Source organism: Telmatherina bonti, assembly GCF_933228915.1.
Source record: "Telmatherina bonti genome assembly, chromosome: 3".
NCBI classification, from domain to species: Eukaryota; Metazoa; Chordata; class Actinopteri; order Atheriniformes; family Telmatherinidae; genus Telmatherina; species Telmatherina bonti.
In genome coordinates, this window is record NC_136621.1 from 12,503,167 (window position 1) to 12,524,823 (window position 21,657).

Below are 21,657 nucleotides of genomic sequence, written 5' to 3' on the forward strand. Positions count from 1 at the left end.
GTTTAAATCTAATTAATTACAGTCTTTGTAATTAATTTGGATTAATTGCATTTTAATTCCATCATAAAATTTGCCCAAAGAGCAACATTTTTTATTTAAATGTATTTCAGGAAATTACTAAATAATAGTAGAAGATATTAATGTACTAAACTCTAACTATTAATGTCTGGGCAAAACATCATTTTAACTTTGAAGCAGTAAAAAGGAAATAGAAAACATTGTGGCCAAAACTGGACAAACCCAAAGTTAAAGTGTCATTTTAAATACTTTAACAGCTGCAGCTCCAATTATTCTACAATTAAAAGTCTACAGCATCTTACAGTAATTTGAACTTCATTAATGAAAAATTTCAAAATATTTATAGACATTAATATCTGACAGTAAACCAGGATGAATTAAACAGCGTCAACTGCAGTCTTTGCAGTCTGCAAAGAAATGATCATCGAAAGTTGGTAGGGCAGACATTGGAATGAGACGTCGTCGGCTCGGAGGGCCAGCAGTCGGCTCCAGGTTATCCAGAGAGGTGGTCACCTCCGGCTCTGACTGCAACGTGGAGCTACATGAGGAGTGTTCTTCAGGACGGGGAGGGAGAGACTGGGCTTTGCAGCTGCTGCTAATGGAGAAGAGAAAACTACACAACATTTTGTTATTAATTCAATTCAACTTTATTTGGATAGCGCCACTTCACAACAATGTTGTCACAGGGCACTTTACATACACGAATCAACATACATATCATTTCGAGCCAATTCATACATATCCTATAATAGAAACCAACTGATTGCATCAAGTCATGACTTCGATCCAATCCCCCACCCTGAGCATGCACACGGCGACAGTGGGAATGAAAAAACTCCCCTTTAACAGGAAGAAAACCTCCGGCAGAACCCGGCTCAGGGAGGGCAGCCATCTGCCTCGACTGGTTGGGGTGGAGAGGACAGGAAAGACGGAACAACAAGTGCACTTAATAAGGAAGACCTGCAGAAAAAAGGAGAAATAAGTTAGAGACGGCAATACTGGCATATATTTATACATTAATATATTAGAGGCCCTGCGATGGACTGGCGAGCTGTCCAGGGTGTACCCTGCCTGTCGCCCAAAGCCAGCTGGGATAGGCTCCAGCTTCCCCGCGACCCTGAATTGGAATAAGCGGTTCAGAAAATGAATGAATGAATGAATGAATGAATATTTTAGAGAAAAAGAGTGAGGTACTTCTCAGTGCATCAGGTAACATCCCCATTGCTATATAAGTAATGGTTGGCTAGACTACCCATAACTATAAGAGCAAAGAGCATAACCTGGACAGTTGGGTCCCGTACATGCAGACTCCAACTCAGGAGATACTCATATCCTAACTATAAGAATCATGAAAAAGGAAGGTTTTCAGCTCGATCTTAAAGGTGTGGTGGGAGTCTGCCTCCCAAACCCACGGTGGGAGCTGGTTCCATAAGAGAGGAGCCTGATAGCTAAAGGTTCTTCCTCCCATAGTACTCTTTGAGACTCTGGGAACCACCAGTAAACCTGCAGCCTGAGAGCAAAGTGCTCTATTTGGAATATACCGAACTATAAGATCTTTTATGTACATGGAATATTACATGTATATTGTACCCAAATAGAAACTGTAAAACATGTTATTTGGATACCGTGTGTGTGTTTACCATTGTGTGGGCGCCAGTGTGCTTTATTGTTCCAGTAGAAACTGGTCAGGGACATGTGGGAACTGACCCTTATGGGCTCGACAAACGGCAACAACAGTGGCAGTCTCTCACATCACACTCTCGGATGGCCTGTCTCTTAGAAATTTGATTGGTTATCATACTGGAGAGAATTTAGGCATTTTCACTGCAGTATGTAACAGATAAAGCATGAAGACTGACAAGTAGGGAGATTTTGCTCAAACTAACAGAAATCTTGCTGTTATTTCTACTTCACAAAAGGGAAAAACAACCTGTTTTGAAAACAAGATAACATCCAGGTGAAATGAATGGAGCAGAAGCAATGTGTCAAGCTCTTTACACCTGGCTTCTTGTAATGAGCAGCTGCTTTACCAGGTGAACTATAAACATACATGAGCATCCAGCTTCAACAAAATCAGTTATTTTCCTCATCTTTCCATCTGGTATTTTTGGTCCTGAAGAGCAAAATTTCTTTCACGGTTTGATGATACACTGCTCTCGTTTGTTGCCTCCACTGTTTAAAAACTCCACCACGAGCTGAAAAACTTTCCGCCTCCATGCCGAGAGGAGCAGCAGCTTCTCCCTCACTCAGGAGGCTGAGAGGATGAGAAGCTGTAGCTAGCATCCTCTGTTCCCGACATGTTGTGCTTCTCTTTCTCTCTCTCTGGCTGGACTATTCTCAATGGGGCCACGCTGTTCTTTTAACGCATTGTCAATTAACTCTTGCCATCAGTGATTATCAAACATCATCTGGCGGACCTGACATTATTGTCTCTAGATCACATGTGTCAAACTCAAGGCCCGCGGGCCAAATGTGGCCTGCCATGTCATTTTATGTGGTCCGCGAGAGCTTAAAACGTCTGAGTGTATAATAATAAATAGCTCAAAAGTGTGCTTTGACAAAAAACTACATTTCCCACAATGACTGTCGACTATGATGGCAGTGTTTCCACATCAATGCTAACGGGTGAAATTGAGAAAAAAATTAAGATCCCAAAATGTCCAGGAAGCAAAAAGTTGATTCAGACGGAAGATTGTTTCAAGAAAAATGGGAAGGTGAATACTTGTTTGTCCTTCAAGGAGAAAGACTGGTATGACTTTTGAGTCACGAGTCAGTGTCTGTTGTCAAGGAGTAAAATCTGCGTCAACATTTTGACGCCAAACACGGAGCTAAGTACGGCAAAGTTAGCCTTCAAGAAAAGCAACAAATTGCCCAAGAATTAAAAGGCAAACTGCGGTTGCAGCAGATTGTGTTCACGAAATCCTCAGCCAAAAACAATGCCGCAGTGAAAGTTAGCTTGATAGTGGCTGAAGAAATCGCCCACGCTTCCAAGTCTTTTTCAGAGGGAGCGTTTCTGAAGCAGTCTGGGACGCCTGTAAAGCCGTTTTAAGAGGTAAATTAATTGCAAAGACAACCCTTCTTAAAAGAAATCAACAAGGAAAACTAAGGAACTTAGAGCATAAATTGATAGACCTGGAAAAGAGACATACAAATAAAGTAAATGAGGAGACTTTGGAGAAGATTAGAAAAATCAAGGATGAAATAAACCAAGAATTACAAACCCAGATTCAGAAAAAACTTATATTTTTAAAACAGAGTTATTATGAAGCGGGAAGTTAATCAACAAAACATTTAGCTTATAAACTGCGAAAACAACAGGCTGAAAGAACCATATACAAAATTAAAGAGCCAGGCACAAATAACATCACCTACAAAGACACAGAAATACGGAATATTTTGCAAAGTTTTATCAAAAGTTATATGCTTTAAAAGAACAGAATGAGCAAGATCATACTGAAACACTGCTAAATAAACTGGCGTTACCTACCGTATCAAATGACCAAAACAAAACTTTAACAAAAAAAAAAAACAGCCCAGGAATTGACAATAGCAGTGAATAGACTAAAACTAAACTAATCGCCAGGATCGGATGGCTACAATGCTGAATGGTACAAAATATACTTAGAGGAGCTTTCTCCTCTTCTTTTAAAAACTTTCAATTGGGTTTTAGACGGGGGGCAGATCCCACCGTCCTGGAGGGAGACAATAATTACGGTAATTCCGAAAGAGGGAAAGGACACGATGGATTGCTCCAACTACCGACCAATCAGTCTCCTCAACCAGGATTACAAAATGTTTACCTCCATACTAGCCAAAAGACTGGAACACATCCTTCCAAGTATAATAAACTTAGACCAGACAAGTTTCATCAAAGAAAGGAAAACTCGAGACAACATTAGACGGACGCTACATGTGATCAATCATATACATAAAAATAAAGAACAGGCAGTCATACTAGGCCTAGATGCCCAAAAGGCTTTTGACACTGTAGATTGGGCCTTTTTATTCAAAGTATTGTCAATTTCTCAGATACATTTATAAAGGTTATAAAATTGATTTACAACAATAACACAGGGAAAATCAAAATAAATGGAGGTTTATCAGAACCAGTACAGATAAAACAGGGTTGTAGGCAGGGTTGTGGCCTCTCCCCACTTCTATTCAGTTTGTTTATTGAACCACTGGCGCAGTGGGTTAGACAAAATTCCAAAATACAAGGCTTACAAATAAACAAGGTGGAACAAAAAATAGCTCTGTTCGCAGACGATGTCTTAATTTATCTGACTAAGCCCAAAACTTCCCTCCCGGAGCTATACAGAATTCTAATGGAATATGGTCAAATTTCGGGCTACAGACTCAACTCCCACAAATCACAGGTGATAACGTTTAATTATACTCCTGACCAGTTCGCCAAGGATCACTTTAAAATAAACTGGGGGATGGACTCAATTTCATATCTGGGCATAAACATTCCAAAAGATACAAGCAAACTACCCTCTACGAACTATAATCCATTAATAGCCAAGATTAAAACAGACCTAGACAGATGGAATTTGGTGACTTACCTAGGACTTGTTCAAAAGATAGAAGCAATAAAAATTATTATACTACCCAAACTATTATATTTATTTCAAACAATCCCAGCTGAACCACCTAACAATATGTTTCAAGAAATTGATAAATTAATCTCAAGATTCATCTGGCAAGGGAAGAGGCCTAAAATAAGATATAAGACCTTACAGTTGAACAAAAACAAAGGAGGCCTCTCCCTTCCAAATATGAGAAACTACTATATGGCAGCTCAGATTAGTCCACTGATAGACATATGCAACCCATCTTATGCAGCCAAATGGAAGGAAATTGAATGTCAGAATATTGACACTCCCATACAAGCTGTAATTGGGAATGTCAACATGATGAACAAAATGAGTTACATCAGTCCATGGTCTGAAACAGCACTTAGAATCTGGGCAAAGCTGGTCCAGGACAACAGTGAACTTTGCTTGATGATTAGGTGGATTGCATATGATGAAGATTTTGCTCAAAACAAAACCGACATGAGCTTCAAAATTTGGGTGAGAAAAGGATTAATAAAATACAGTGACCTTTACCATAAAGGGTACTTAAGGACTTTTCAAGACATTAAACAAATTTACAATCTTGACAACAAAGATTTCTATAGATTCTTACAAGTCCGCCATTACCTAAACGAAATGAACAAGGCAGGTTCCGATGGACCTCTCAGCGGGATAGTCCAAATTTTTCTCAAATCATATAAATCAATTCCAAACAGTAAACTGATTTCAAAATTATACAATGAGCTACAAACAATCAAAGGTGAAAACACTGAGTATATCAAGCAAAAATGGGAGAAAGAGGGTAATTTTAAGCTGCCTGTAGAAGAATGGTTTAAAATACAGGAAAACTCCTGGAAAAGTACATGTTCACTTAACTGGAGGGAATTCGCCTGGAAAAGTGTGGTGCATTTTTTGTTTGAACGCCAGCACAAAAAGGTTCATGTGCAGATGCATCCTGTTGGAGGTTATGCGGAATAAAAAAAAGCTAATCATTATCATGTTGTCTGGGGCTGCCCGAAACTGGCTCATTACTGGGAGAAAATTAAACACAGCATTGACAAAGTCATGGGGACAACGATACCTTTCAATTTTGAAACCAATTTCCTGTTTAAACAACCAGCAAGCATAAAGGGCTCGTGTAAGATGTATCTATGGAACAGTATGCTTGTCGCAAGCAAAAAAGTAATTACAAGGAAATGGATGACGGACCAACAACCCACACAAGAAGAATGGATAAATCTTGTCAAGGAGATTGCCCAAATGGAAAAACTCACATTTGCATTAAGACTTGACTTCGAAAAATTTGTGGAACTCTGGAAACCATGGCTGGACTTTATGAACACTTAAGAAGGACCGAGTTGTGATGCCCTTAGTTCTTAAGCTGCTTTTTTTTTAAATTTTTTTTTTTTTTTTACTTTTGTTTTTTCCTTTTCTGTTTTGCTTTAAAAAAAAAAAAAAAAAAAAAAAAGGAAAAAAGTTCTGACAATTCACAAAAAGGGGGAAGAGGGGGGGATTGACAAAAATAAACAGAATATGTGTATATGTAGGCCCTGTGATGGACTGGCGAGCTGTCCAGGGTGTACCCTGCCTGTCGCCCAAAGCCGGCTGGGACAGGCTCCAGCTTCCCCGCGACCCTGAATTGGAATAAGCGGTTCGGAAAATGAATGAATGTGTATATGTACGCATATAAGTGTATGTAACTGTGGGAATATGTGTACACATATGTATTGCTTAGACCTTGCAAAAACATACTAACACCAAAAGTTGTACACACATTTATTGTCACTGTCAACTGTGTGTAAACTCTCCCCTGCCAAACCAAATAAAAATTTGATTTAAAAAAAAAACCAACAACAACAAAAAAAAAAACCTAAAAACTTGACCAATATAGTTGTCAGCTGAGTCAACCTTTATTTTGTTATTTTTAGTTGATTACAAATTATTTATGTTTAGCTGAAGTTGCAATTATTTAGTGTTTGCAGGTTTTACATGTGTATGCAGACAAATTATTGTAATCTAACTATCGGTTGGACGCAAGGCTGTGTTCAGCCTTTTTTTTAAAAAAAAAAATGCTACATCCATACCCCTTCATTGTACTGTACCTATGGTTCCTGCATCTGCCTACCTCCTGTGGGTCGGTGTAAAAGTCTTGGAGTTTTTCTCTTTTCTTTTTTCTTTGTGTATGCTTTTTAAGAAAGAAAATCTTAATAAAAAAAGATCTTGAGAGGGGTTTCCGGTGGCCGTTCCCAGACATGCACGCATAAGAACTGAGCTCCGGCACTAGCCTTCGATTTCCCCCAGACTCGAGAATTAAATCTTGCGAAAATAGTGTTAAACCGCAGCAATAATGAGTGGGGATAAAACTAAGAAAGCAAAATACGGACTACGAAACAATCCCGGCAGTGAAATGGAAAAAGAAGCCTCGGCTAACACAACGGAGCTAACATCAGAGCAACATGGCGACCATGCGGTTAACCTAGATCTGATCCGAGGTGCTATGAGCGAGGTCATGACTGCTGAAATGGCCACTCTCCGAGCTGAGTTAAAGACTGACTTGCAAGATTTTCGCTCAGCATTTCATGAAGATATGAAAAGACAAATGGACGAGTTCACTAAAGAGGTACATCTAAAGTTGCAGGAGTCCGCTAAGCGAGTGGATCACACTGAGGCACGCATGAAACAGATCGAGGATAACATGGCGGAAACTGAGCGATGGGATATTGGAGTGAAGGATGCACTTATTCAGCTGATGCAAAACCAACATAAACTGCAAGAGAAGGTCTCCGAGATGGAGGGACGTGCCAGGCGCAACAATATCCGGATCTACGGAGTGGCGGAGGACTCGGAGGGCACATCTATGATTGCCTTTATTGAAAATCTGATTAAAAGAGAATTTGAGAACGACCTGGGCCAGGATTATAATCTTGGCATTGAACGCGCCCACCGGGCGTTAGGCTTGAAGCCCCCCGCGACAGCCCCCCCTCGGTCTATAGTCGTCTACTTCCTCCGCTTCACCGTGAAAGAAGCAGTGCTTCGCGCTGCATGGAAGAGGCCAATACACATCAACAACAAGCAAGTGTACTTCGATCATGACTATGCACTGGATGTGCAGAAGAGAAGAAAAGAATACATCCCTATCAAAAGAGCACTGAAGGCTAAGGGGATACGTTTCCAGACCCCACTCAGCAAGATGCGCGTTTTCTTTGATTCTGGAAGCATCCTCTACAATAGTGCCACTCAAGCTGCGGATGACCTGCAAAAAAGAGGCATCGCCGTGGACCGGATCACCGTCGCGAAGACCAGCACCGCACAGGCCGTGACTGAGGAGATGCTGAAGCAACTTCTGCCGTGGGAGACGCAGACTACACACCGCGAGAATTTCCACAAAAGTGTCCGAGAGAGGTTGAATCAGTTCCGCAGGACACCAGAAGATTCAACAGAAGATTCCTAAATACTGAACTGGAAAACCATACTGCGGTGAGAAATTTCCAGAACTATTCACACTTCAGGTATAATGACGTAACCCGTTTTAATTCATTATCGTTAACGGGCTAGTGCCTCTATTCTGAGTTTGGAGGTCTCCATTCTTTTGGATCCCTGTTTACCCATTTTTTCTTTTCTTTTCTTTTTTCTCTCTGACATTTACCCAAACGAGGGGCCCCACCTTGTGGCCTGCCCCCTCACCTTCGTAGGACAATATTGCATCCTCCGTAGTGGAAACCCAGTTCTGTGTTCTGTTGTTTTTTTGTTCAATGAGTTCATGTTTTAATGTTGCTATTTTGAGGTCAGGGGTGACATTCAGGTCTCAACTGTTTACTTATGTCTTTTAAGAAATATAACGTACTGTCATTAAACATTAATGGGCTAAATAATCCTATTAAAAGGAGCAAATTGGTTGTAAAAATGAAAAAAGGAAAAGTAGATATAGCATACTGGCAGGAAACTCATCTGTCTAACATGGAACATGACAAACTAAAAAGAATGGGGTTCAAAAATACTTATTACTCTTCTCATAGAAGTGGAAAAAAACAAGGAGTGGCTATTTTAATTTCAAACAGAGTTAAATTTGAATTCATATCTGAATTAAGGGATAATGAAGGTAGATTTATACTAGTGAAATGTAAAATTGACCAAAAAGATGCTACGTTGTTGAACGTGTACGCACCACCCGGGAGCAGTATGGGTTTCTACAAAAAGGTGTTTGATCTCATTATCACCGAATCCCATGGGTGTTTGGTTTGTGCAGGAGATTTTAATCTGTTGTTAAATCCACAACTGGATACTACAAATACAGGAAGAAAACGTACTCCTATAGAAAAACATGTAAACAAAATGCTTTCAGACTTAGGCCTTATGGATGTGTGGAGGTCTGTGCATGGATCAGCCCCAGGATTCACATTCTATTCTGCACGCCACTCCCTCCACTCAAGAATAGATTATATTTTAATGTATAAAACTGATCTAAACAGAATAAAAGAATGCAGACTTGGCCAAAGAGACTTCTCTGATCATTCTGGAATTTACTTAAGCCTTCATTTGGATGCCAGACATAGAAACACGTTATGGAGATTAAACACTGGTATGCTAAATGATCCAGCGTTTATACAGACAATGACAACAGAATTAAACCTGTATCTACAGGACAACAACAATGGGGAGACAAACCCTAGCATTGTATGGGATGCAGCTAAAGCGGTTCTCCGCGGGAAAATAATTGCTAAATCTGCCAGGCTTAAAAAACAAAAAACTTTAGAAATGTCCCAACTGCAGGAAAGACTGAAACTTCTAGAGGAAAGGTACCTGAAAGAAAAAAGTTCCACAGTGGAACTTCAAATGAGACAGACTAAGCAAGAAATAGATAGAATATTAGGTGAAGTAGTTGAAAAAAATATACGGTACATGAAGCAGAGATATTATGAGGCGGGGCCTAAAACATCTAAACTCCTAGCATGGAAGCTCAGAAAACAACGAGCTGAAAATTCAATTCATAAAATAAAAGACCCTGAAAGCTGTAAGATGGTAACCGACCCTGATAGTATTCAAAAATCATTTGAAACATACTATAAAACTTTATATAGTCAACCTGTTTTGGCTGACAAAAATATAATAAAAACCTTTTTGGATTCTTTGGACCTCCCCTCACTCGGCAGAGATGCAAATAATAAATTAATGTCATTAATGTCAAGAAATTGATAAAGCCATTTCAAGCCTCAAATCGAGTAAATCCCCTGGTACAGACGGGTTCCCACCTGAATGGTACAAGAAAATGAGAGAGGGCCTAATACCCCAACTCGAGACTAGTTTTAATTATATTTTGAAAGGTGGCTCTGTACCCCCATCTTGGAAAGAGGCCTTCATATCTGTGATTCCAAAAGAGGGAAAAGATAAAACTGACTGTAAATCATATCGACCAATAAGTGTTCTTAACACTGATTACAAATTGTACACATCTATTCTGGTGAGACGAATGGACACAGTGATGCCCTCACTGATCGATGAAGACCAAACAGGTTTTCTAAAAGATAGACAAACCCAGGACAATATAAGGAGAACTCTCCACATTATTGAACAGATTCAAAACAGAAAATTGAATGCTATGGTTCTTAGTCTTGACGCTGAAAAAGCTTTTGATTCGGTCCGGTGGGACTTTCTATATTTAGCAATGGAAAGATTTGGATTCTGCATTGATTTTATAAAATGTATTCAGGTGCTTTACACCTCTCCCAGTGCTAGAATAAAAATAAACGGAAGCTTATCCAATCCCATACAGCTACAGCGCGGGTGTAGACAAGGGTGCCCTGGAAGCCCAAACTTATTTAATTTATTTATAGAACCTTTAGCACAAGCGATACGCCAGGAGACCCTATTAAAAGGTATTCAAATAGGTGGGAAGGAATACAAAATCTGTTTATACGCAGACGATGTACTGATTACCATTACAGATCCCAACTCTGGTTTACCAGTCCTAATGAAAATGTTACAATTATATGGTTCATATTCTGGGTATTCCCTTAACATCCATAAAACGCAGATCATGACATTTAATTTTCATCCTGAACAAGAGTTAGCATCGAAATATATTTTAACTGGTACTCTGATTATATAAAATATTTGGGTGTGTGTTTGCCTAAAGATTTGTCACAACTGTATGATAAGAATTATAACCCTGCTACTAAAAAAATGATCAGTGACCTGGACAGCTGGAGCCTGCTTCCCCTTGACATTGGCAACAGAATACAGGCAGTCAAGATGAACATACTTCCTAAACTATTATATCTTTTTTTGTCTTTGCCAATACCCATTTCTGATAAACAGTTTAGGGAATGGAATAAACACATTTCAAGGTTTGTTTGGCTTAAAAAGAGACCAAGAGTCAAATTTTGCACATTGCAGTTGAGGGACAGAGGGGGGCAGGCCCTACCCTCTTTACGAGACTATTATGTATCATCACAGCTGAGGCCACTGGTCTGTTGGTGTAACCCATCTTATGATGCAACATGGAAGGTAATTGAGTCGTCTCTATCTAATGTGCCAATTCAATCAAGATTAGGTCATATTACTGCTGAAAGTAGAAACTATTTGACAACCAGCCAATGGATTAATTTGACACTTAAAATTTGGAAGTCAGAGGTAAAAAAATTGAAACTGCAGGAGGAGGCTAAAATTCTTAGATGGCCAGCATACGATCCTGACTTCTCACCTGCTTTACAAGATACCAGATTTAAACATTGGACATTATATGGCCTAACTGCTGTTTGCACAGTATACAAGAAAGCAAATCTGATGTCTTTTGATGCTCTATGTGAGTTGTACGGTTTGGAAAAACACGATTTTTTTAGATACTTACAGCTTCGCAGTTATATTACTAAAAGAATACAGAATACCACTGTTGAAGAGTTCTCATTATTTGTTAACATCTTTATCAGTGCATATAAATCAGCAAGTCTCAAAAGTCTTATTAGTAAGCTATACCGTAGTTTGATCAACCTAAAAACAGATTCAACAACTTACATAAAGCAAAAGTGGGAAAAAGAAATGCATACTGTAATTACAGAGGACATGTGGACGGGGGCTTGGGAGATTCAGTCTTCATCCATCAACTCCAACACTTGGAGGGTTTTTTGTTGGAAAACACTTATTCGCTTTTTCATTACACCTAAACAAAAATCTAAGTTTAGTATGGGCTCTGCACAATGTTGGAGGGAATGTGGCGAAACAGCAGTGGACCACGGACATATATTTTGGTTATGTCCAGTTATTCAACCCTTCTGGGCAGAAGTGACAAATGTAATCTCCAAAGTGCTAGGTTATAATATCAGCTGCTCCTTCACACTACTATACCTTGGATGTAGTCCAGATGAGCTGACTACAGATGATATGTATCTCCTCAAAATCTTGTCCACATCAGCAAAGAAGGCTATCACAAAATGCTGGCTAAAGAAACAGCCTCCCACAATGAGACTCTTTATTTCCATCGTTGAAAACATTAAAGTTATGGAACTCATGACTTATACTTTGCGCCTTCAACAAGACCTAGGAACAAGACGCTGGAGAAAATGGCTGAACTATGACAGTACCTAAAACAAAAACAAGGATTAATCTTATGTAAACATTTTTTTTTTTTTTTGTACGTGCCAATTATTGTATTAGATACCCCCTGACCTCTTTTGTGTTTTGTTTTTCATAAAGGAAAATGCTTACAAATAAAAAGTTACAAAAAAAAAAAAGATCTTGAATAAAATGCTATATTTTTTAGATGCAACTGTAATGTGCAAGAACTGCTATAACTTGAATAAGTGATCAATTCAGAGTTATTTAACATTAAGGAGTAGTTACATTTATTTTACATGACATACAATTACATTTAGTTACATTTATAAATTACATCTGGTCCTTTGAGGACAGCCATTATGTTGATGTGGCCTTCAGTAAAAATGAGTTTGACAACCCTGCTCTAGATGCCATGTTGTTCCCTCAATTTGGCAAACAAAGTTCACCTTGATAGGTTTATCTGTCGGTTTAGGCTTCTTTGGTAAAACAGCATACCATTCGGCATACCCTTGAATGTGCGGCCTGACTTGCTATCTTGATTTTATAAAAATACAAACTCTTCTTTTTTCAGAGGATTTCACGCCCGGTTCAGAGAATGTGCTGCACAGGAGATTTCTCTGCATGTTTTTGGCTATCTCAAGACTTGAGTCCCCATGGCAACAAAAAACTTGTTTACTATCAGGATAAACTGCTTAAACTTTCCAAAATCAGGATTATCAGTGAAATAACACATCAAATCCCAATGGAGTTTAAAAGAAAGAGAATAGGATGCAGAGTAGGAATGAGGCAGAGCGGGAAGCGGTGGAGTTTTAAACAGTTTCTTCCAACTTCTGTGATGGGTAACGTGAGATCGCTAGCTAACAAAACGGACAAGCTTGCGGTGTTAACAAGGTCTCGGAAAGAATACAGAGAGTGCAGTATTATGTGCTTCACAGAGACATGGCTGCATCAACACATCCTCAACTGGAATGTGTCTGAACATGTGTCTGAAATGTTAGCTGTGAGCTTCCATCCATTTATTTACCAAGAGAGTTTACCTGTGTTATTCTGGTAGTGGTTTATATAACACCTGGTACCGCACCAGACAGAGACACCTGTGATGTCATCAGCTCCGTCATTGCTCGGCTACAAAAGCAGCATCCAGACTCATTCATGGCAATATCCGGAGACTTCACTGTCACACCTCAAATCTGTTGCCCTGCAGCTAAGTCATGGACAAGAGCACAGCTTCATCTCCCTCCACATCAGGACATCCTGAGACCTCCACTTTGTATGTCTCCTGCAATCAGGTCAAGAAGCAACTTGAGAAACTGAACCAGAACAAGGCTGCAGGTCCATATGGTCAGTCCCAGAGTCCTCAAGACCTGCTCAAAACAACTATGTCCAATTCTCTAGCACCTTCTTTAATACCAGTCTAAGACAAAATAGAGTCCCAGTGCTGTGGAAAACCTACTGCCTTGTTCCAGTGCCTAAAAAAACCACAACCAACTGAACCAAATGACTACAGACCAGTCGAATGAATGTCCTGGAGAGACTCTTACTCGCTCACCTCAAAAAGAAAGTAAACAGATTTCAGAAGCAATTACAGTTTGCATATTGTAATGGACTTGGGGTTTGAAGACACCATCATATACCTGCTCCAGAGAGCACACTCTTATCTTGACCATTCAGGCAGCACTCTGAGGGTCATGTTCTTTGATTTCTCAAGTGCTTTCAATACCACTCAGCCTGCTTTGTTATGTGAGAAGCTCCATAAATTCCAGGTGGATACCTCCACAACCACCTGGATCTATGACTACCTCACAAACAAACCCCCGTTTGTGAGACTGATAAGTTTTGCGTCTGAGACTGAGGTCAGCAGCACTGGTGCACCACAAGGAACTGCATTCTTGCCATTACTCTTCACTCTGTACACCTCAGACTTCCAGTACAACTCTGAGTCCTGCCATCTGCAGAAATACTGCAGATGACTTTGCAGTTGTGGGGTGTATCAGTGATGGACAAGAAGCAGAGTACAGACAACTGGTCAGTTAGATTGTAAAATGGTGCGGTAACAATCATCTCCTATTAAATACCAGCAAAAAAGAGATGATTGTTGACTTCAGGAGGAACAATAACACACAGCACCATCTCCATCCTGGGAGAGGAGGTGGAGTAGGTGGAGGAATACAAGTACCTTGGGGTTCAGCTGGACAACAATCTGGGCTTTAATGCAACACTGAATACATCTACAAGAAAGGTCCGAGCAGACTCTACTTCTTACGGAAGCTGAGATCATTTAACATCTGCACCAACATGTTGCATATCTTTTAGAAGTCTGTTGTGGAGAGTGCAGTCAGCTTTGCAGCCATCTGCTGGGGAAGAAGCATCAGAACCACAGACCTGAAGAGAAACAACAAACTGATCAAGAAAGCTGCTTCTGTACTTGAAGTAACTCTGGAGCCGCTGGAGCTGATTGTGCAAAGTAGAATGCTGCACAAGCTGATGAAGATGATGAAGGATTCTGATGGGTATGCAAAACTTATAGAACACTGCCATGAGCTCTTTAGAAAATTCCTGCCTTTTATTGCCAATTTAAATTGAGGGGGAAAGATAATTGCTTGAGGGGGCATTGTTAGTTCTTGCATATTTTCACGCAGAGTGTAGAACACCATGCACTCTGCAAAGTGCAATAAAACCGTGTAATGCACAGATCTGAGTTGTTTAATCTGCTTATACCATGGTCACTCACAGTAAACATGTTAAAACCATGCTTTAAAGACCAGCTAAATATGTTTTAAGGTTAGAAATGATTTTCTATTGGCCTCAATGTGGTTTTCATGCTTAGCAACTGTTGTAAAGAGAGATGGAATGCATAATTATGAGATTTTGTTCAGGTACCAGACAAGTGAATCCATCCAACAAGATGAAAATTGAAATAACAACAAGAAATAAAAACCAGCTCGACCGCCAGCTGCACAGCTATCCAGCCTATGTCTCTGCTTACTCTACAATGCAATTGTACAGTATGACAGGGGTTTACAACACCCAGATCATACCGTTTCAACTGAAAGCAAGCAGAGACTGGCCTATAAATGCAAGGCGTATCGAACACAGTCCAAAGGAAACACATACCACGAGCGCTATTTATAGGCCTCCAAATCCAGGTCTATTTGACCAACGGTGCCAAATTAAAATATTTCAAATAAAACGTCGTCTTTACATGAATAAATCTTGAAAAATAACAGGACAAGTACTAAAAGTAATATTATCCGACTTTCCTCGCAAACAAAAGATCTTTTTTACACCAAATTTTTCATTTCCCATGAAGACTTGCGGCACCTACCCGGAAGTAAGAATACAGCCCCGAACAAAAAAATCGTCTTTATCAGTGTTTTCTCATGATTTCGGAAAAAAAACGTGTCTTGAAAAATAATAGCCATGATAAATAAAAACATTGTCAACCGAGGTTTCCGTTTCCTCTGCTACGTTAAACGGAAATGACGACTAGTTGGTTTGGTTTGGCGATGGAGCGAATTAGCCGAGCAGCTAAGACAGTAGAAGGAAGGTAGCGGACATTTAGATTGGCGCCCATTTCCCCAAATGCCGCCGCAGTTGTGGTGATATTTCCAAACAAAAAGCAGAGAAGCGTCATTTAACAGGAGCACTTACACAACAGCTAGCATGGCCGCATGGCTTAAAACAGCTGGAGCTCCGAACATGTTGACAATAATCACGAGGCTGAAGTTAGCTTCCGATTCGCAACTTCCGAGTCGCAGTATGTGTAAAGGGCAATTCCACTGAATTTTTCGGAAACTAGACCACATTAGACCAGGTCCTGACAAAAATCCACTATACTTACACTCTTCAAACCTGGACAGAAATATTCCACATACTATGCAGATTCGTGAAAACATAGTGTGAAACCTTTATTTGTGGAAATGCACATTAGGCTTGTTTCATTATATTTTTGGCATCTGCACCACATTAAACAAGGTCCTGAAAAAACAAAACAAAACTACAACACTTAGACACCCCAGACATTAAAACACAATGTCAAACAGCAGTTTTAAACAAAGCTTTATTTTCCTTGTCAAAGTGGTATTACATGAAATTCTCATGTTGCACAAATCCAATGTTAGGTACTTTTTTTCTTCTTCTTCTTCTTCTTCTTTTTATTTTTTTATTTTTTTACCACAGACATAGAAAAGAAAGCAAATTGAATAAGATCACTTCAGAATAAACTGGACAATTGAAGTTGTATAATTGTATTTTCTGGTCATTTCTGATTGGATCAGAATACCCATGAATGTACTGTTTCTCATACAAGGGTATGGTAACCCTGGGATACTTCAAGGCATTCCAGGAGATACTTGAATTTTCCTTCAAGATCTATGTATTTTTTTCTTTAAAACATTCTTTATTAAATTTATATAAATATATTTCAAAGTTTTAATATATTTCAGTAAATGTTAGTGTAAATTTATAAACTGAATTTAAATTTACATTTACACCTTTTCATTCCTCCCAAAATCCCACATTCTGACATGACTTGAACCCCACTTGTTATGAGCCGTCATACTTATCGCATAAACAATAACATGCTGGCTAATGGGGGAATTATTTCAAACATGTTTCAAGATTCACATAATGTAAACATTTACATTTAATTTTCTTGTTTAAAAAAGAGTAAGGAAAAGTACGACTTTGTCTTGTATTACAAAACTAATTGGATATTGCCCAGACAAGATATTCTGCTAAACAAAAGACATATTTTTATGTCACAGACCCCCACCACCACTGAAAAAATAAACAAAAAACTAAACATTAGTAATGGACCAAGCCTTATTCCAAATTGTATTAAATTAATTTTGTTCGTTATTATTAAAATAATAATAATAATAATAATTATAATTATAATAATAATAATAATTATTATTATTATTATTATTATTATTATTATTATCATTTTAATCATTATATTATTACTATTATTATTACTATTATTTTGTTATTTTCTTTAATATATATGTGCATATGTGTATCTATCTATCTATCTATCTATCTATCTATCTATCTATCTATCTATCTATCTATCTACCTATCTTTCTGTATGTATGTATGTACGCATGTATGTGTATATATGGAGCTTGAGAAGTATTATTTGCCTAACCGCAAAAAATAAACAAAAAACTAAACATTAGTAATGGACCAAGCCTTATTCCAAATTGTATTAAATTGATTTCATTCTTCAAAATTCTACACACAGTACCCCAATATGACAAAGTGAAAAATTTATTGTTGAGATTTGCACAAATTTATTCAAAATAAAAAAAAACTACGAAATCACATGTACATAAGTATTCACAGTCTTTGCTTAATACTTTGTTGATCCACATTTCGTAGCAAATACAGATAGATAGATAGATAGATTATTATTATTTTTATTTTTTTTATTTATTATCTTTTTTATTAGCATAACCGCAAATGACCACCTCTGTTTGCGAACTCTTTGCTTTTGCTGTTATTTTGTATTTTCATTGACACAATTACTGAAACAATTTCCTGTTTGTAACGACATATATGACAAAATCATGGCCAATCTTTCCAAAATACTCGACAACAGGCTGATGTTTTTAATCAGAAATGGTTGTAATTAACTCATATGACCACCTGGTGGCAGCATTTAGCTATGAATCAAGAGTCTCCGCCCCTTTAATTTCGCGTCATTGCGTACGCGGAAGTAAACAGTCGGCTTTCTGCTCACGTTTTTTCTGCCACTTAATCAGTAAAAAAAAGTGCTTTTGTACATGAGTGTGTTTAGTTCTTAGGATTACACAGATGTCGGTCCCTTCAGCAGAAGATCTGGTCAGATACTGGGAGAGGTCAGTCAGCAACACACGCTTCCTGCAGCTTCCTGCCCTTCAACTTGTTCAGAAATCCGGTTTTCTGTGGACTCCGACCATCAGTCATCCTCAGTAGATATTTATTTGTGAACAGTGACGAGACCAGTGAAAACGGCTCGAGCTCATTTAAAGCTTGTACTTAAATGATACAGCTCTAATCTGGATTTTACAGTAATTTATTTTAATATTGTTCTAGTTTCAGTAATATGAAAAACTTCTCTTTCTAGCACTGTACAGATTTCACCCACATATACAGATTTTTCTGTATTTGTTGACATTTTCAAAACAAATCTGAAGGAAAACAAAACTATAGTAGCACATGTATGTTGTAAATAAGAAATCACAGTGAACACCCCCAGTGAAAAGACCCACAGTGAAAAAAAAAGAAAACAAACAAAAGAAACTATGCTAAGCAAAGCATCTTCTGGCTGAAATATTTCCATCTGAAGTCCAGCTAAGTTTTGTTTTGAACTGGTAATTATGGAGGTTGTCTGATGCAGCACCCTATCATCCTACTCGCTTAGATCGTAGTTTTAATCTTTGGAAGCCTGTGTTAAAAAACAAAGTTTGTTACTGATTAATAACACAGTTGTAATAATAAGCAAAATGAGCCATTGGTGCCATTTTTGGGGGTTTTCCTCTTTTCATTGTGCAGAGCATCACCTGCAGTTGGAGAAAGCAGAGCTCAGACTGCTTGTGTGGAAGAAACAACCTTGACAACTTAACAGTTTGGGCACCATGTGTAATTTGCATGGGATGGAAGGAAATAATACATCAAGAAGATTCAAAAGTTACATTTTAGTTAGTGTTTGCTGCTTGCTTATGACGGCTGCATTCCTAGAATCAGGAAAAAGCTGAGTCAGACCTATTTTAATGCTGTCTGTTATAGTTTTGGTAAAACTCTAGGGAACTATAAATGCTCTGTGTTGTCGGGGACCAAGACCTTGTTGCTGAGAACACAGAGTTTGGGGCGCTATACCTGCTGGTATATGACTTTAAGTGTACTGTCATGTTTGAATAAATCCCCAACACAAACAGCTTCATATCACCACACGTCCTTCCTCCCCTACAGGTCCAATATTTGTGTTCCTCTTTTACTGTCTGACCCTCCCCTGATGGGGGTTTCTTTGCAGCATTTTGATTGTGAAGGCCAGATTCAGCCTCCTCCTTGCTGTTCATGTAGAGATGCATTCATGCTGGTCGTTTTTATTCACTCATTTTCTGCATTGGAGGCGAGTTTCTGTCTTTCTGTCATTGGATGGTCCTGATGCGAGCCAGATCCATGACAGCATGTGATGGTTCTAAAAGCCTCTAGGATTTAATTTCTCGAGGTTTTTCAGACTGACTGAGCTTTATGTCTTCAGCTGATTAAAAACTGAGGAATTCATATCTGCTTGTGTCCTGATGCAGCGAGCAGGAAAGTCTGAGACAGCAGGTGGTGGAGGACGATACCGAGGACTGGCAGAGGAGCCTGGACTTCTCGGACCTGGAGAGGGTCGGTGGGGTGGACCTTTCCTTCATCAAAGGAGATGATGTCAACGCTTGCGCCCAGCTAGTTGTCCTCAGTTACCCTGATCTAGAGGTGAGCTGACACAGTCACACCTGGAAACATCTGTTGGGCTGATGCCTGTCTAACCCTACTGGTGACCATGAGGAACAGCTGCAGTATGGACCGGAAACAATTTCTATGACATTTTTCTATCAGAAGTACAGAAGAAGAAATGTAAAATGTCCCCCGCCGCTCTTATTTGGACTCAGCAGTTCGGATAATAAATGAATGAATGGAATATAAAATGTTATCTATCAGTATTTAGTGACATTTTATTGCCTACTGAGCTCATCTGATGTGAGCAGGTGAATGAAAAAACACTCCTACTCGAGGTGGGATTTATTTCAACTGGTGGAGCTGCTGCTACACGTAGAGACTGCTTTGTTTGTTTGTTTGTTTGCCAGTAGTTTTTTTGTCCCCTGTAGCTTCACACAATAATACAGTTTCTTTTATTAAACAGGTGAACCTTATGGTCTAATGGTAAAAGATACCTCTCTTGAATACGCTGGATTATACGCTGCCGTAGTTAATTAGATCAAAATGTGACTTCAGTAGTTTCTGTACTGTTTGTGTTTCTCTGAACATTTTCTTTCTATTATGTAAAGCACATTGGATTGCTGTTCTATACAATATGCTCTATATAACAACCACAAAAAAATGAGATTATTATGAAAAGATTCAGTCAGATTTCTGCGCCCTCGTAGAGCCGCTGATGTGGACCTTTATTTTTTACACTCAGAAAAAGCTCCATAAGTTTTCATGGCTGTGTCATTAGTTGAGAAAGTGTTTGGCTAGATGCGTCCTGAAAAATGACTTCATCACCAAACTTCTCTTCAAATGGTGGAACGAAAAAATGTCTTTTGATTTTAGGTAATGCTACTTAACCAGATGTGGATCCCAGTTCATCAGTCACTGTGGAAGTCGTTTCTCTGTTTCATTGGACTGGAACCAAAAGAAAAACAAAGTTTCAGCATCAGCTGCTTGTCCAGTGCAGATTAGTGATCTTCATCCCATCATCCACAGTCTACGATGGCTTCTCTTTAACAGACTCTAACCTTGTTTTGATGATTGTTTGCCTCCATTTGCATTTTGTTTTATTTTCTTACGGTTAAGTCACAAACACCATGATTGGTTGATTCTCATCTATTTACGTTTTCTGTCCTGACGCTTTGGCGCCTTCCTCCATCGAGCTGCATGTTTTCGTTCGTTCTTACTCCAGATTTGTAAATGATACATTTAAATGCATTTTGTAATTTAAGTACCAAAACTGTTTAAAGTTTGCATCCTCAAATGATTTAACAAGTATTAATATAATATGTTTGAGATGTCATGCATATTTTCAGATTGATCCACAAGATACCAATAAATAGGAGGTATCATATGCAACTGTTTGCTTAGACTTTAAAGACACAAGCAGTCAAATGTCAAAAGCACTTTAAAGGTGGACTCTGAAGCACTTCCAGACTGTGTGTGTTAGCTACTCTACCAAAGCCTTAACCTCCATTCAAAGATGGCATGTACTATAGTGGTGGTTATCTATATTAACTAGGCTTTACTCTTCTGTCTCTGTGGTTGTTCACATGAGAAAAGCCATGTTATACACAATTTAAAATGCTGCTTCTGCACAGATTATACACAGCAAAGTTGTTTGTTACTCTGCGCTGCTAAAAGTTAAAATCACTGCTCAAACACTTTTCTAACTTTATACTAAAGAAGTGAATCAGCTCTGTAATTTTAATGCCAGGTAATGACATAAAGATTATCTAAGTCTCAGCTCAAGGTAGTGTAATCTTTATTGATTGCATATACCTGATATGTAGAATCATTTTAATCTGTGTGTTAAAGTTGGTGTTAGCAGTAGAAGTGATTGTAATTCACAGGAAAAAGTGAAATTTCCTTTGATTTTTCTTCAGGTTTCCAGCAATTTAATGGGTTAAATGCTCGAAAGATTTGAGATTTTAACAAATGAAATTTAGTGATTAAGACAATACGACCCCCACCCCCAACAACAGACTAAAAAGTGGCTGTTAAATAGTTTGTTTGTCTTTTAGTGATTGACAATTGCACTACTATTCAG